The 15,897-nt window shown below is 49.0% G+C and overlaps 1 long non-coding RNA gene across 1 annotated transcript; it reads left to right on the forward strand.

Annotated features, from left to right (window-relative positions):
• Positions 1–2,586: 2,586 nt before the first annotated feature.
• LOC141425841 (uncharacterized) lies at positions 2,587–5,622 on the forward strand. The gene is made up of 2 exons (XR_012450996.1): positions 2,587–2,708; positions 2,799–5,622. It is a non-coding gene; the product is annotated as an uncharacterized lncRNA (long non-coding RNA).
• Positions 5,623–15,897: the final 10,275 nt, after the last annotated feature.

Here is a 15,897-nt window from a genome sequence, read left to right on the forward strand (position 1 = left end):
CCCTCATCTGAGGGGGCCTAGCACAGCCTCAGCACAAGTGACTGCCATATATATATCCTCAGTTCACTGGCCAACAATGTCTGTTCCTCCACACTCCCCCTGCAGTAGTGCCCAGGACATCTCTGCATAGTAGGACTTTCCTGGAACCTGCTCCATGGGGTGGGAGGGAAGAGAGGCAGGGACCAGGAGGCTATTGTACCGGGGCTTGGAGGGTCTTTGAGTCTACCATACTGTAGATCATGGGGAAACTGAGGGACAGTGGCACACATGAGCACTGGGCTCCGGGAGGCAGAGACAGCAGGGCAGTGAGAAGCATAGGCAGTTATGGCCAACAGAAGCCGTCCTCAAGGGGATTACATCTTTGGAGAGCTGGGGATTCCCACAGGGGACAGAGGGGGACTGGCCCTGTTGCCACCTTCCCTTCACCCCTTGGCCACTCCCAGTAGCCTTGGCAGTAGAGAGTAAGAATGGTACGTCAGTCATACTTAACCTTAATCCAGACCCAGGCCCACCTGGCCTTGGGCAGAACATGGAGCCGGGCAGGGTGGGGGTGGGGAGGATGATTGATAGGAAGCAGGGCTGAGAGGGGCGGGGCTAGTTGAGGGGCAGGGCCAGCTAAGATGTGAGATGGGCTATGGTTGGAAGGAAACTGAGCCTGGGCCTCCCCAGCCCAGCCAACCTTCCCTGAGCCTGTGCCACCCAGCCACCTTGCCAAGGTGGTTAAGGGGAGATGCTCATCCCAGGAAGCCCCCTCCACCTGAGAGAAGCTCCAGACCCCAAAGGGAGGCCATCACCAACATTCCACAAAGGGTGTGCCCCGCATGTGGAGGAGGTGGCTGCCTCGGGAACGTTGCCTGGGGCACAGAATTCCAGAGAAAGGCTCCGAAAATCATCTGGCTGAGTCAGCGGAAGGCGGGCCAGGGGGACCTGCCAGCTCTGAGTCACAGGGCCCTGCAGGCTAGGGGCCTCTCTCTGCCATCTGCTTGACCACAGGGTCACACAGACCTGGATTCAAACCCCATCCCCAGTTTCTGTGAGGTTGTGACTCTGGACAGGACTGAAGTGGCCAAGTGGAATGGGTGACGACGGAAAATGCCCAGCACAAAGTTGGCTCTGAAGGGCCAGAGCAAACAGCTCTCACCACCATGTACCCAACGTGTCACGCACACGAATTGTTCAGAGTTGTGGCCTAAACTTCTTCACAAGCCCACCGTGCGTCCTCCCCTGTCCCCACTGGTCAGAGGGCCCAACAGGTTTGGGCTCTTGTTGGTGTGTGGCTATGACACACTGCCGTCTACCCGCAAGTTGTCAGCCTGGCAGACCCCCGAGGAACATGCGCTCCTCCACCACTCTGAGTCAAGCGGTGAAGTTACCTGCAGCCGTAGAGGAGGAAACCCTGGGCATCACAAAGTACAGCTGAGGAGCAGGCGAAGAGGGGAGGATGGCTGAGGAGAGGGATCAGCCCGCGCCAGGCCCAAGCCCGGAAGTCACGCTACGCTGCCCCAGGATCGGGCTCCCCACTTGCTTTAACTTGTACCATTCCCACCCATTAGCTGTGCTCACCCTTGTCCTCATGACTCAGACTGCCCCCCAGGAGATGAGGTGAGTGGGCGGTCCCTGCCTGGAACACCCGGTAAATAATCGTCCCACTGGTGGTCACGGAGGCGCTCTCCCTGGGTTAGCGTGACATGAGTTCAGCAGCTGTCCTAGTGCCAGGTCCAGAACTCTTGTCTCACACAATCCCCGGAGCGGAGCCTGGGACTACCCCAGGTAAGGCCAAAGGCAGAGTCACTATCCCTAGCAGGGATCTGCTTTAGTTTCAACACGTTCTTGGCAGAATGAGCGCCCCAGGTGTGGAGAGGAATTCTGGGTTCAAATCCCCACTTGTGTGTTACTGGGCTTTGGGAATTCGATGCCTGGTTTTATGGCCTCATCTTCCCTACCTGGGCACTGGGGAATGCCTGAATGAAATGCACCATGGCACAGCATGGGAACAGCAGCACAAGTTCTGAAGCCAGGCTGCCCACATCCAAACACCACTCTCTGGGCCTCAGTCTCCTCATCTGTGAATGGGGCAGAGGGAGTACCCGCCAAATAGGCTTGTTCTGAGGCCAGAATGAGTCAACATACACAAAGAGCTTAACTCAGAGCCCTGCACGGAGCAGGTGCTCAGTCACCCCACAATATCCACAGGGGATAGGTCACAGGAACCCCCCTCCCATCCCATAATCCTTTAACATTCAAGTGCCCTATATAAAATGGCTTCATCTTTACACATTCTCTCATTTGTAGATTACTTACAATACCTAATGCAATGGAATGTTATATATTACACTGTATTGTTTCTTAATTCGGATTGTTTTTATTGGCCCATTGTTATTTTTATTTGCAGTTTTCCTGCATATTTTCAATAGGCTGAATCATGGATGTGAACCCAGGGATCAGAAGGGATCAGAAGGGCCACTGTACAGTGTGGCTGTTGTACCTCAACTGCTGGAACTATCCAGGAATCTAGCAATGCAGGGGGCAGCAGTCTCTGCCCCACCTCATCCTGGCCTTCGTCCCGTCCATCTAGACCTGCAAAACTTCTGATCAGTCTGCAATGCTCTGCCCCAGCCCTTCTCATCGCTGGCTTCCACATACGGCCTCCAGTTCTCTGCTCATGTGTCCTCTTCTCCCTGGCCACCCAGTGGAAAGAGGACAGCCAGGTATTTCTCTGTCTCCACCCCTACTTTCCCTCTGCTGCTTTCACCAAAATTTGTCAACCCTTTAGTGTATGTGTGCACTTTCACCCCCAGAGTGGAAGCCCCTGAGGGCCAAGATGGCGGCCGCCCATCACTGTGTCCCTACCTCATCGCCGGGCACACACACGGCTGGTCCTCCAGAGGACAGATCAGTGGAAGAATGGATGAGAGTACGCATCAGCTCCTGGCGGCCTCCACACTGAGCTGAGCTCATATTGTGAAATGAGTGAATGATCCTATTAAGTTCCCAGAGGGTGGGATCTCAGAGCTCAGAGAACAGGACCCTAGGCCTGGGCCAATAACAACTGCCAACATTCCAGAGTACTTGTTGTGTGCCAGGGACAGATCTGAGTACTTCCTGTAGCTTGACTCCTTTAATCCTCACAAAACAACTGTACGGTAGCCACTATGACTACCTGGATTGTATAGTTAAGAAAACTGAGACTCAGAGTCAAGTAACTCACCCAAGTCCACCTAGCTAGTAAGTGGGTGGCCTAGAGTTTGAACCTAGGCACAATCTGATCTTAAAGTGGGCTTACTTCCACACTGCAATCTGGAGGGCTTCGTGGGGGTGGTGTGGCATAAGCCAGTCTGGACAAGCAAGCAGATTCCTGCAGCCCAGACAGGGGAGCACATTTCCAAAACAGGGAACTAGGTGCAGCCAGGGTGCGGCTGGCTGGGTGGAGTAGGGAGAACACTGTTGAAGACAATTGCCAGGTGTCCCTGTTGTTTCAATCCACCCTGAAACGTAGTGTAAAGCAACCAAGAGTGTTTATATAGCTCAGGCATCTGCGGCGGAGTGGGAGCCAGCAGGACACTAAGTACGTCATTGCTCTCAGGGCATCAGTCAGGACAGCTGAGGCTCCTCCATCTGTGGTCTCACTCCATGGTCTCTGCAGTGTGGTGGCACCAGGCAGGCAGCTTCCTGCATGGTAGTTTCAAAAACACATGTCGAAGAGAGCCAGAGGAAGCATCACCTTTTCTGATCTGGCCTTGGAAGTCAGCCAGTGTCACTTCTGTTATGTTGGTCAAAACAATCCCAGGCTGCCCAGGCTCAGGGAGGGGAGGACTAGTGTCCCCTGCACCTCTGGATGGAGGAGTGGCAAAGTCCTGAAAGAGCTGTTGCAGACAGTGGTTCTGGAAAATGTGTCCTGTAGCACAGGTGACTGGGGCTGGATCAGAGCTGCCTGTGCAAGGTGGCGTGGTCTCCACAGCCTGGAGGAGGAGGGACTGGCCTTTATTTTTATTATTTCTCTATAAAACACGACCTTACGTGTGTGGCTCAGTGGATTTTTACCTATGTACACAAGTCAGGTCAAGATAGGGATCATTTCTAGCACACTAACAGCTCCTGCCTGGCTCCTCCCAGTCAAGACCTCTGCTAAGGGGCCACTGCTCTCAATCACCAGGGATTCATTTCCCCTAGTTTTGTTCTTCATAAAAATAGAATCGTGTACTGGTTTGTGTCTGGCACCATATCCAGCCAGTGAGATTCTTTCATGCAGGCTGTAGATGGGTAGCTCGTCCATATTTGTTGCTATATAGTAATCCTTTGCGGGGATGTAGCACTGGACGGGCATCTGGGTAGCTCCTGTTTGGGGGCTGTAACAAACAGGGCTTTATCCACAGTCACGTGTATACTTTCTTTGATAAACATGGATCCGCTTGCTGTCTGGCTACAGTGACAAGAGCAGGACACTTAGTTATAGGCAGGCTGACCTTCAGTTTCAGTATCTCTGCGGAACAGTCTTGCCCACACATCCTGGTGCCCTTTCACACTCCTTCCCGAAGTGGGTGAGCTCAGGTTACAGCCCCACCAACACCTGAGCTTGTCAGGATTTTTTTTTTTTTAAACAGTCTCACCATGTAGCCCAGGCTAGCCTTGAACTTGAGCTCTTCCTGCCTTAGACTCCCTTAGACTGAGGTTATCAGTTCTTTAATGTTAGTCAGTCTCCTGGAAGTGCGATCAAGCTGTTTGGTTTGGTTTGGTTTTCTTGGTGGTACTGGGAGTTGAACCCACAGATCTCCACCACTTGAGCCACATCTCCAACCCAAAATCAAGTTTTTGAATGAAACCTCACTGAGAACCACCATTGCTAAGCCAGACAAAAGGACAGATGGAATGAAAAATATTATGTATGATGTGGAGCCAAGACGGACTTCTTGCTAGTGTTTTATTTACTTTGCTCTGTTTTATTATGTCTTTATAGCCCCATTGAGGTGATTTTGTATTATTAAGTTAAAAGTAATTAAAAATATATAAAAACTAGTTAATAGTGAAAACACCCAACGAGACATCTCTCTCTTGCTCTCTCTCACTTGCTCTCTGTCACTCTCCCTCTCGCTCTCACTCTCGCTCTCACTCTCTCTTTATTTTTTGTGGTACTGAGATTTCAACTTAGGGCCTTGCACTTGCCTGGCAGCCACTCTACCACGTGAGCCACTCCTCCAGCCTCCAGCTCAGCTAAGAGACAGCTCTAACTACATGATCTCAGCCAGGCGTGTAGCTATACCTGTAATCCCAGCACTTGGGAGTCTGAGGCAAGAGAATCATTGAGTTCAAGGCCAGCCTGGGCTGCATAGTGAGACCCTGTCCCAGAAGAACAAACAAAAAATTTAATAAGAGGAAGTAAATTAAGTACATGATCTCAGCCAGGTGCCAGTGGCTCATGCCTGTAATCCTAGCTAATTGGGAGGCTAAGATTGAGAGGATCATGGTTCAAGGCCAACCGGGCAAATACTTTGAGAGTCCTCCATCTCCAAAATAATGACAGCAAAATACACTGGAGGCGTGGTTCAAGCAGTACAGTGCCTGCTTTGCAAATATGAAGCCCTGAGTTCAAATCCCAGACCCACAAAAAAAAAAAAACCTAAATAACTGAAGACCTTCTGGCAGGAAACAGAATTTGTTACCATCCCCAGCAAAGCAAAATGATACAGATGAGGGTCACCTATCCCAGATGCTCCAGACCAGAAGTGCTCTGGATTGCAGATGGTTAGGCTGTTTGAATAGGTGCACATACATGATAAGATATCCTGGGAGTGGGGCCCAAGTCTAACCGCAAAATTCCTTCATGGTTTTCCTGTGCACCTTATACAGACAGCCGGAAGGTAAACTTATACAATATTTTCATTACATCTGCGTTTTGACTGTGACCCAGCACATAAAATCACATGTGGAATTTTCCACTTGCATCATGTTTGTTGGCACTCAAGAAGTTTCAGATTTGGGGCTGTGCCCGGTGGCTTGATGCCTGTTGTCTCAGCAACTCCCAGCTGAGGCAGGAGGATTGCCTGAGCCCAGGAGTTCAAGGTCAGCCTGGACAACACAAAGAGACCCTGTCTCAAAGATAGATAGATAGATAGATAGATAGATAGATAGATAGACAGACAGATGTCTCCAACATTTATGGGAAAGCTGCAGACATAGTAGACTCAAACACACCTGCCAATTAATTTATATGAACTTAGCAAAACCACTAATTTTGCTTTTTCTCTTCTCTTTTCTTTCTTTCTTTTTTGAGATGAGGTCTCACTTTGTTGCTCAGACTGGCCTTAAACTCCTGTGCTCAAGCAGTTCTCCCACCTCAGCCTCCCCAGTAGCTAGGACTACAGGTGCCCACCACCACACCCACTCGGATCCGGTTTGAACGTGTCTCCAAAGGTTCATGTGATGGAAGCGTGGTGCCCAGGGTGGCCATGTTGAGAGGCGGTGAAATCTTTTTAAAAGAATTTTTTTTTTTTTTTTGGTGGTCCTGGGCTTTGAATTTGGGGCTTTGCACTTGCAAGGTGGGTGCTTTACCACTTGAGCCACGCCTCCAGCCCTTTTGTTCTGGTTGTTTTACAGAGTCTCGCTTTTCCCAGGCTAGCCTAGACCTTGATTCTCCTACTTTGAGCTTCCCACCATCCTGGGATGACAGGCACATGCCCCCACATGCAGCTTTTTCTACTGAGATGGAGTCTCACATACTTTTTTTTTGCCTGAGCTGGCCTTGAATTTCCATCCTCCCAATCTCAGCCCTCTCTCTGTGTAGCTTGGGATGACAGGCGAGCACCACTGCACTCAGCTACTGATTGAGATGGGGGGGGGGGTCTCAAGAACTTTTTACCCGAGCTGGCTTTGAACCTTGATCCTCCCAATCTCAGCCTCCCAAGTAGCTAGGAGCACCTGGTTGAGAGGTGGTGAGTTCTTAAGAACTTCTGTGTATGCTGGGCACTTTTTTTTTCTTTATAAACACTCAGCTTCAGGTATTTTGTTATAACAACCCAAAACAGACTAATACAGGGGTCAGTGTACAAAATCTACTCTATTTTTGTCTATTAGACACCAATATAAAACATTTTTCAAATGAGCATTAAACAACTAGAAGATGATATAGGGGAAAATCTAGATGACCTTGAGTTTGACAGTGATTTTTTAGATAAAACATCAAAGCCACAATTCACAAAAGAAATAACTGAGAAGTTGGAATTCATTAAAATTGAAAACTTGACTGGAGGCACAGCTCCAGTGGTAGAGTACCTGTTTGGCAAGTGTGAAGCCCTGAGTTCAAACCCCAGTATTGCAAAAAGGAAGAAAGGATAGGAGGGAGGGAAGGAGGGGGGAGGGAGAGAAGGAGGGAGAGAGGGAGGGAAGGAGGGAGAAAGGAAAGAAGGAAGGAAGGAAGGAAGGAAGGAAGGAAGGAAGGAAGAAAGAAAGAAAGACAGTATCACAAGTAAATAAACAACTTTGCATGCACACCTGTACCTCCAACAATACTCAGGAAAAGGAGGCAGGAAAATCTTGAGTTCAAGTCCAGCCTTGGCTACACAGTGAGACTCTGTCTCAAAAGAAAATTTTTTTAAAAAACCAAAAACCTTGTATTCTGAGAAAGACACTGTCAGGAGAATGAGAAGACAAGCCACAGAGTAAGAAAAAATACTTGCAAAACATATATTTGATATGTCTTGTATATTATCAAACACATACAAAATTCTTTAAACTCTATAAGAAAATGGACAGCCAAATTAAAAAAGGGACAAGAGATCAGAACAGACACCTCACCAAAGAAGACAGATAGATAGCGAATGAGCACACGGAAGGGTACTCCACATCATATCTCATCAGGGAAATGCAAATTAAAACAACAATGAAATGTAAGTACACGCCTATTAAAGTGTCCAAATGCCAGCAAAGACACACGCTCCTCGCTGGTGCAACAGGGCACCGCCACTTTGGAAAACAGTTCACCAAGACAGTTTAGTTTCTAATGGAAATACACTGTTTTTACCCAAGCAAGCTGAAAACTGTGTCCACACAAAAATCTGTACATGTATGTTTATTGCAGCTTTTTCATAATTGCCTAAGATATCCTGCAGTTGGTGAGTGAATAAATAAGCTATGTATATCCAGACCACATGGATGTGTGGGATAGTGGAATATTACTCATTGCTAAAAAGAAGTGAGCCATTCATCCACAAAAAGATATGGAGGAGACCAGGTGCTTTGGCTCAAGCCTGTAATCCCAGCTGCTAGGGAAGTAGAGATTGACAGGTTCTTGGTTCAAGGCCTTCCCCTAGCAAAAAGTTCCAAAGACCCTATCTCAACCAAGGCTGCGTGCCCTGGTGCACTTCTGTCATCCCAGCCACTCGGGGAAGCACAAATAGGAGGATCATGGTCCAGGTTGGCCCAAGCACAAAGCAAGACCTCGTCTCAAAAATAACCAACCCAGCCAGGTGTTAGGGGTTCACCCCTATAATCCTAGCTACTTGAGAGACTGAGATGGGGACGATCATGTTTCAAGGCCAGCCTGGACAAGTAGTTTGAGAGACCCCCATCTCCAAAATAACCAGCGCAAAATAGACTGGAGGCATGGCTCCAGTGGTAGGGTTCCTGCTTTGCAAGTGTGAAGCCCTAAGTTCAAATCCCATCCCACAAAAAAGGGGGGACTGGGGACATGGTTCAAGTGGTAAAGTATTTGTGCCTGCCTGCCTAGCAAGCTCAAGTCCCTACATTCAACCCCTAGTACCCCAAAAAAAAAAAAAATGACATACAAGGTATTTTAATGCTTATTGTTGTTATTGTTTGGTTTAGTTTAGTGGGGGGGGGGTTTGGGGGGGGCAGTGCTGGAGGTTGAACTCAGGGTCTTGTGCACGCCAGGCAAACATTCTACCACTGAGCTACACTCCAGCCCTCATGGAGGAAGTTTTAATGCTAAGTGAAACATGCCAGTTCTTCTCCAATGACTGCAAGTTACTAAGTGAGACAGCTACATATGATTCCCACCTCATGGCCTTCTGGAAAAGGCTGAACTGTGGAGAAAGCCAGGGGCTGTAGGGAAGGAGAGAACAGCTGGAGCACCAAGGATTTTTAGAGCAGTGAAACTTCTCTCTATGACACTGCAATGGTAGACAACTGTCATACGTTTGTCAAAACCCATAGAATGCGCTGGACGTGGGCAGCTCATGCCTGTCATCCCAGCCACTCGGGAGGGATCAGGAAGATTGCAGTTCGAAGCCAGCCCTGGACAAATAGTTCATGAGACTCTATCTCAAAGAAACCCATCAGGGTCTGGCGGAGTGGCTCAAGCAGTAGAGCGCCTGCCTAGCAATTGTGAAGCCCTAAGTTCAAACTCCAGTGCTGCCAAAAATTTTTTTTTTTAAATCACAAAAAAGGGCTGGTAGGGTGTCTCAAGTTGTAGGCCCTGAGTTCAAACCCTGGTACTGAAAAGAAGAAAAAAAAAATCTACTAGGAATAAATCAAATAAGAGGTGCAAGACCTCAACATGGAAAACTACAAAACATGATTGTGTATTAGTCATTAAGAAAATGCACATCAAAACCACAAGAGAGCCAGGCGCCGGTTGCTCACGCCTGTCATCCTAGCTACTCAGGAGGCAGAGATCAGGAGGATCACGGTTTGAAGCCAGCCTGGACAAATAGTTCTTGAGACCCTATCTTGAAAAATAACATCACAAAAAAGGGCTGGTGGAGTGGCTCAAGGTGTAGGCCTTGAGTTCAAGCCCCAGTACCGAAAAAAAAAAAACAACATCCTTCACACCCACTAGGATGACTCTAATCAAACAGACAAACAAAACAGACTTTGGCCAGGACATGGAGGAATCAGAATGCTGGCATAACGCAGGTGGCAACGTGAGACGGTGCAGCCAGCAGGGCAGCAGTGCTCCAAAAAGTTAAGAGATACAAAATACCTAAGAGAATTGGGGATAAGGGTTTTTTTTTACCTCCACAAAAACTTACACGCAGTGCTCCCAGCAGCATTATTTATGATGTCCCCAAAATATAAATAACCCAACTAGCCATCAACTAACGAGTACATTTATTATTTAACCATAAAAAGGAATGAAGGCCAGGCATGGTGACACACACCTGTAATACCAGCTACTCAGAAGGAGTAGGTAGGGTTGCCACTAAAGCAAAAAGGGTCAGGAGCGTAACTCAAATGGTATAGAGCTCGCTTAGCAAACATGGAGCCCTGAGTTCAAATCCCAGTACCGGAAGGAAGGGAGGGAGGGAAGGAGGAAAGAAGGGAGGAAGGAAGAAGACCCAGGTGAATTTCATGGTATATGAATTATATCTCAATTTTGTAAATTCTAAAGACAACGTGTGAAATGAAAAGTAATGTCTGATAAATTGATCTCATGTTCACAAATTAGGAGACTCTATGTTATAAACATAAATTCTTTTCAAGGTACAGATTTAATGTAATCCTAATCAAAATTCCGACAGCTTTTCTCCTGTAGTTAATAAGTTGATTCTAAAATTTCTATGGAAATGCAAAAGAAAGGCCATTTATATAAAGTACAAAAAAGCAGGGACCCCTCTGTAGCAGACAGCAAGAATAATACACAGGATAGTCCAGAAACAACCAACCCCCAGGGCCACCTCCCTTCTGACAAAGGTGGCACTACAGTGAGGGTGCCACACAGGGCGGGGCCACTTGCATAGAACACTGGAGGAAAAATGTATCTGATCCCCTGCTTAGCTTCCTGGGACTCATGTAAAAACTCCAGTAATCCCAGCTACTTGGGAGGCAGAGATAAGGACTATTGAGATTGAAGGCCAGCTTGGACCAAAAAAATAAATTAAAAAAAAGTTAGCAAGACCCCATCTCAACAACCAAGTCAGGCCTGGTGATGCATCTGTAGTCCTAACTACCCAGGAGAGATGGAGGAAGATCGAGACCTGAGGCCAGCCCAGACAGAAACTCCAGACCCTGTCTGAAAAATAACTAAAGCAAAAAGAGTTGCGTGCATAGCTCAAGTAGTAGAGCACCTGCTTAGCAAGCTTAAGGTCCTGAGTTCAACCCTCTGTTCCTCCAAATAAAGAAGGAAAGAAAGAAAGAATTCCCACAAATTCACATGAGACTGAGGGAAGACCTGAACAGAGAAAAGTGGACACCCTGGTGGCCAAATGAGCTCATGAAAAGTGCTCACTTTCATTTGTCATAGGGCAATGAGAATTAAGCACAGTGCACTAGCACTGTGGGAATGGCCAAAAAAAAAAAAAAATGCAATTCCTGATATGGAGTGATGGAAAGGGTAGGGATATGAAAGGTTTTGGGAAAACCTTTCAAAGCAGAGCACATGCAAAGCTTGCACCCAGCAAGTCCACTTCTAGGTACACCCCCAACAGATATGCCCCGTGTCCCCAGGAGATACACTGCAGAAGACAATAGGATATTTAAGAAGTGGGTTTTGAGGGTTTGGGGTGTTTTGCAGTGTCAGCATCCCTGCACACTGGACAAGTGCTCCTCCTCGAGCCACACCGCTGGGCCTCTGCACTGGAATGTTCATACTCTCTTAGTAACAAGCAAAGCCTGGAGGCCGCTGATATCCACCAGGGCTAGAGTGGTAAAATAAGATGTGGGTACCGCACAGTTACTCAACTCAGTGACCACCCCACAACCTCAGGCCACACGTGGAGATGCCAGGCATGAGGGTTGACGTGGCTCCATGTACACAGAGAACAAAAGCAGGCTGAGGGCTGAGACCCCCCCCCAGCCCCTACAGTGCTTCTTTTCTTTTGCTTTGTTATTTTGATTTTTAAAATTTGAGACAGTATCTTCCTATGTTGCCCAGGCTGGCCTTGAACTCCTGGGCTCAAGTGAGCCTCCTGCCTCAACCTCCCAAGTAACAGGGGCTACAGATGCACACCACTGTATCAAGTATATAATATTCCAATAAAAATTCTACCCTTATTCCTCTGCTATGGGCTGAATCGTGTTGCCCCAAATTTGCACACTGATGTCCTTAACCCCCAGTACCTCAGAATGTGACCACAGGGTCCCTACAGAGGTGGCTAAGTTACAGTGAGGTCACTGGGGCAGCTCTGAGCCACAGTGACTGGTGTCTTTTAGAAAAAGAAATCAGACTCAGACAAAAGATGGTGGGAAGCAAGGGGGAGGACGCCCACCAGTCACCCCACCTGCCACCCCTGTTCCTTCAGCCCCCAAGCCCTCAAGAGAATGGAGTTTGCTGTTCTGGCCCCAGTCTGTAGCCCTGTGCCCCAGCAGACCGGTACCACCCCAAACTGGGATTATTTCTAATCCTACAGTATACATGCAGAATGTCATTAAGTGACCATTTGCTTTTTAAGAAGAGAGAGTGGGGAACGTGGAGTGTGTACACATGCGTATGCATATATTTATCTGTGAGTGTGCATAGAGTCATACATGCATAGGTCACTCCTGGGACAATATGGAAGACACTGCCATTAGCTGTGCCCTTTCAGGGGAAACTGGGAGGCCCAACCAAACTCTTAACCAGAAGTATATTTTTAAATTATTAAATAGTTCACATGTGACCGAGGACCTCAGTCATGGGCCTCTGGGTTCTCAGGTCTCTCCCAGAGTCAGAGAACCAGACAAAACCACAGGGTGAGGGGAGGGGTGTGTGTTCATCCACAGCCTCCCCCCCCCATACAGATGAGGAAAGAGACCCTGAGGTGTCACCAGGCACACCCAAGTCTGTATACAGGTACACGTGCATCCCTAAGGTGGTGTCTGATTCTTACTTGTGGTTGTTGCTTTGTTTTGTTTTGGTTTGGTTTTGTTTTGTGGTGCTGGGGGGGGGTCAAATACAGTGTGGATTTGGAGTCACATGGCAGCTGCAGGCTGTGTGAGCTTGGCAAGTCACAGCCTCTCTGAACCTCAGTCTCCTGTTTTGAAAATGAGGGCAATAACTTCCTTATACTGCAGCCACAAGCAGGAGAACCCACGTGTGTGGAGTGACTGGTGGACCCCAGGAGCTCTGTGACACGCCATGCCATCCACAGGGCAGGGGCTGGGCCATTGCCTCATTCCACTCTGCTCTGAGACAGACACATGGTGGCGCCATTGGCCCGCAAGTGCAGCGGGCCACCCTCAGAGTGGGTTACAGGAGAGAGGGAAGAAGGGGACAGTTAAACAGCAGGCAAGTGACACAGTTCCCTGCCTTGGAGGTGGAAAAGTGTCTGAGGGCCCAGCTCGGGCTCTGGGAAACTGACTGGAAGGCTGGGAGCCCCAGGGAGAAGAAGGGCATGGAGTGCTATCCATATGGGAGAGTTGGCCTGGGATTTTCAGTAAGTTGTATGACTCCCTCTCTCCCCATATAAAAAAGATCTACCAGGAACCTGTGAATGTGACCTTATTTGGAAAAAAAGGTCTTTGCGGATGTAATTAAAATAAGAATCCCAAGATGAGACCATCCTGGATTATTCAAGGAGGCCCTATATCCTATGACAAGGCTCCTTATACACAAGCTGGCATGATTCGGCCACAAGCCAAGGTCCTCTGGAGCCACCAGAAGTTGAAGGAAGCAGGACTTGGGGACTCCAGAAGAGGAAGAAAATGCATTTCTATGCTTTCAGTCACCAAGTCAGTGGCCATTTATTAGAGCAGCCACCAGAAAGTCTTACAGATGTTAACTCCTTCCCCCAACCACCTAAGGGATAGCGCCCAAGGCCTCAACACTTAGCCCCACAATTTCCCGCCTGTCGCCAACCTCCACCACGGCCACTGTCCCCCAAAACACAGAGGCTTTTTCTGTCCTCTACGCTTTTGTTATTAATGGTCTCTGTCTGGCTGTCCTTCTTTCATCGGCTCTCTGCACACCTTCTATGTATCTTCAGGGCCCTCCTCAAACATCCTCTCCTAAGTGCATTGGTACATCTGAGTCAATGGGTCCCTGTACAGCTGCACTCCTCCACCTCCTCAGCCCCACTCCACCGTGTTGGCTCACTCTATATGTCCCTGTTAGTTTGGCCATGTATCCTCCCCACTGGTCCTTCTCTCCTGGCCTCTCCATCCCCAGAGCAACTCTCCTAGCTCAGGTCTCCTCATATGTTCTCCAGGACCCTGTTCCACCTCCTCACTAGTCTCTCTGCCCCTGTTTGGCCCCTCAAGCCATCACCACTCCATAGCCATCCATGGCACTCAACAGCCTTTCATGGCTCCCTGCTTCCCAAAGGGAACAATAGTACCTTCAAATGTCCCTTCCTACCTGCCACCCCCTCCACACACTTCTGGACCTTTGCACAGGTGGTACCCTTCATCAGTCATGTCCTGCTGCCCAGCATCTCAGATGTCCTGGCATGTCCCTGACAACCTCACAAGGATAGCCACCCCCAAAGCGCTGCTCCAAGTGCTATAGCCCTGTAATGCTTTGAATTCTCGTAATGGTCCCAGGAAAAAGGCACCAAACTGTGTCCAGCTCACAGATGAGAAAAATCAAGGCCCCAGGGGAGAAGAACTGAAGGAGCTGGACCCAGCAGCCATGTCTCTCCAGGTAGGGGCCTCAGCACTGTTGCATGGGACCAATGAACTTCCCAAATGAATCTTCTCCCTGGGGATTTCTGACTTGTATGGCCCGCCCCTCACTGTACTCCCTCTGCAGGAATTACCCGGATTACACAACCGGCTCCCTACCAGGAAGCTGCTGGACCATTATGGCTCTTCTCGGTGCCTTGTCTAGGGCCCTGGTAACAGGCCCAGAGTGGGGTGGAATGAATAAGCCAGGGAGCAATGGTTTCCAGGGAAATCGGGTCCTGGGGCTTTCTCACCCTCCTCAAAGAAAAGAACAAATTATGCAAATTTTCTGAGGCCAGGCCCTTGGCTCCCCCACACACCCCTCTCGTTTCTGGGAGGTGCTGGGCTCACCAGAAAGCGCCCAGGGCACTCTCGAGCTGTTTCCTGATTACAGATGAAACTGGGCTCAGAGCTGATGAATCAGGGCAGTCAGCCTGGGCTGCTGGGGGAAGGGCAGGCTGCCTGTCTTCCTCCCCTACTTCTGTCACCTCTAACTCCACACTGCCACCCCACTGCTGTGCTGTGCGCTGTGCATTTGGGAAAACTATCCAGGAAAGGGCCTAGCCCTGGGGACAAAGGAGTTTGAGCAATTCCTGACTTCTCCAAGCCTAACCCAGAGCCCCTAGGGCACCCACAGCTCGAACGGTTCACAAATCCTCTGCCCATGCCTGTTCTCAGGTGACACAGGGAGGACACCAGGGAGGTGTCCACTCTCTAGAGATTGAGAAACAAGCTCAGGATAGGGGCTCTTCAGACCACCCCAAGAGAAGTAGGCAGAAATGTCAAGTTTGATCCCCACCTCCTGCTCCCCCAACACACACACACCAGTGGATGTGAAGTCAAACCAACCATTTCTTGGTTCAAAAGTCATAGTTTTAGTTGGCACAGGAGATAAAAATAAGAATCCCCAGCTCCTAGTCCCATACTCCTGGAGGAATTTATGAGGGGATCCCCCTAAGGCAGGCGGGGAAAGGAAAACCGGAAGCCCAAAAGTCCAGGTTCAAATCTCAAATCCGTGTCTCACAGCCCACAGTGGTTTATATAGCTTTGGACAAGTTTCTTAGCTTCTGCAAGCCTCAGTTTTCCCTTCAGTAAAAATGGGAGCGCCTGTGAGCACCTGCTGGAGCCTGGGACTGTTGGGAGGGTGCTGGGGTTAAGGTGGCCAGGCTCAGAGCACATGAATGAAGAAGAACTGCTTTTGAAAACGGGGGTATTTTAAGGAATGACTTCCAAGGAGGCAGTGTTTGGAGTGGATCCTAGCTGTCATCAGAGAAGAATGCGCACCACACCTGCCTGGTAGCTCAGGCCTCAGAATAAATCCCAGCGTCCCACTCCAGGCCTGGTGAGGGAAGTTGACTGTTTCAGTAG

The sequence above is a fragment of the Castor canadensis genome, chromosome 8, assembly GCF_047511655.1.
Source record: "Castor canadensis chromosome 8, mCasCan1.hap1v2, whole genome shotgun sequence".
In the NCBI taxonomy this organism is placed as follows: Eukaryota; Metazoa; Chordata; class Mammalia; order Rodentia; family Castoridae; genus Castor; species Castor canadensis.